This window comes from Sinocyclocheilus anshuiensis, unplaced genomic scaffold (assembly GCF_001515605.1).
Source record: "Sinocyclocheilus anshuiensis isolate Anshui unplaced genomic scaffold, SAMN03320099.WGS_v1.1 scaffold856, whole genome shotgun sequence".
Classification (NCBI taxonomy): domain Eukaryota; kingdom Metazoa; phylum Chordata; class Actinopteri; order Cypriniformes; family Cyprinidae; genus Sinocyclocheilus; species Sinocyclocheilus anshuiensis.
This window is the reverse complement of record NW_015552603.1, coordinates 598861-600599: the sequence shown is the minus strand read 5'-3', so window position 1 is coordinate 600599 and position 1739 is coordinate 598861. Positions and strand designations below refer to the sequence as shown.

The 1739-nt window shown below is 41.2% G+C and overlaps 1 protein-coding gene across 1 annotated transcript in view; it reads right to left on the bottom strand.

Moving 5' to 3' along the window:
- Positions 1–1739, bottom strand: part of gas6 (growth arrest-specific 6) — a 23392-nt gene that overhangs the window by 15398 nt on the left and 6255 nt on the right. The gene's annotated exons all lie outside the window — the stretch shown is intronic.

Genomic DNA, 1739 nt, shown 5'->3' with positions numbered 1-1739 from the left:
GAAGGAGATGTGTTGCACTGCGTGAGGCAAATGGTGGTCACACCAGATACTGACTGGTTTTCGGACCCCCCCGGACCCCCCAATACAGTATAACTGCACATTTTAGAGTGGCCTTTTATTGTGGCCAGCCTAAGGCACACCTGTGCAATAATCATGCTGTCTAATCAGCATCTTGATATGCCACACCTGTGAGGTGGATGGATTATCTCGGCAAAGGAGAAGTGCTCACTAATACAGATTTAGACAGATTTGTGAACAATATTTGAGAGAAATAGGCCTTTTGTGTACACAGAAAAAGTCTTAGATCTTTGAGTTCAGCTCATGAAAAATGGGGGCAAAAGCAAAAGTGTTGCGTTTATAATTTTGTTCAGTGTATATATATATATATATATTTCTTTTAGCTTCCTGACAATTGTCGAATTTCTAATTTTTCTTGTTGACAGGCCAGTTAACATTTACAACATTGTTCTGCTTAAAATTTAAATATAAGTGAATATGCAAATTCACTCTTTGCCAGAAGGTGGCACTTGTGGAGCAGCAGAATTATAGCCTTTACTTAATAAAGTAAACACTACGTTATTACAGGCATTATACGTAGGTAATAGCATAAAGACATGTATACAGAATAGCTCTCATGCTAGGCTTCTTTACTAGCGCACTGTGCATTCCGCTCACAGTATATTGGTGGAACATACCAACTACACAAACACGAGTGTGGGGGAAACCTAAACTGAACCATTGATGGCATACTACAAGCAGGGCGTCGCTGATAATGAGTGTGTGAGTTTGTTTACAGAATGCTGTTGTCACTGCTGCAAACTCTCATATTTACAAATAATTATTTGAAAAATATAATTTACCTGCAGCCAGTAGGCCCCTCCCAAGTGTAGGCCCCTGGGCTTAAGCCCGTGCATTAATGCGGCCCTGCGCAGCTCAAACGAGTAGCGCGGTTTAGTTACGCTTTTATTTCGTTTGCCTTTAATGTTTCTCATATGCAACAGAAATGGCAGTGCTTATGAGTTGGGCAACGCGGTGGTCGCATCAGTGTGACTGCTCACAAAATGTTGTCGTGCCGCCAGAAAAAATAGGTTGCAGTCTGGAGCCCTGATGCATCATCTGATATGAGCACAGGTCAGCAGAAAAGCAGCAAGGACAGGAAATGCTGCATCACAGCATCAGTTTCCATTCACATCTCCAATGACATTCAGAGAAAATCACCCGGAACAATAAGTTATTACAGCAACACTCTGTGACGACAGATCGAAATGTTCCAGATGATAAAACGCGACATCTTCAAAAAATCTAGGCACATGTGTAAGGCTCTCAGAAATGCAATCTTTGAGAATATTAAATATGAAACCATAAAGGAGGTGTTCAGATACTGTCTGTATGAATTGCATTTTCACTTAGTTTTTAATTAAAGGGGTCATATGATGCATTGTTTCTCCTCTATGCCCCGCCTTTCTGAAACGCGTCGATTTTTACAAAGCTCATCGGTCTGAAAAGCGAGGTGTGCTGTGATTGCTGTGAAATGTTACGCCCCTTACCATATTGTGATGATGCCCTGTCAGACCGGAGCGATGATTCAAAAACATGAAAACCCATATAAACGAGGCATTCGTTGCATCCAGTGGGGACATAATTATGGATTATAATGACTTATACTGTCTTTTTATGCGTTGCATCGCGCCGCGTAAACATAAAACCATGTCTGCATTTGTGATCGGAGAAATGACAAA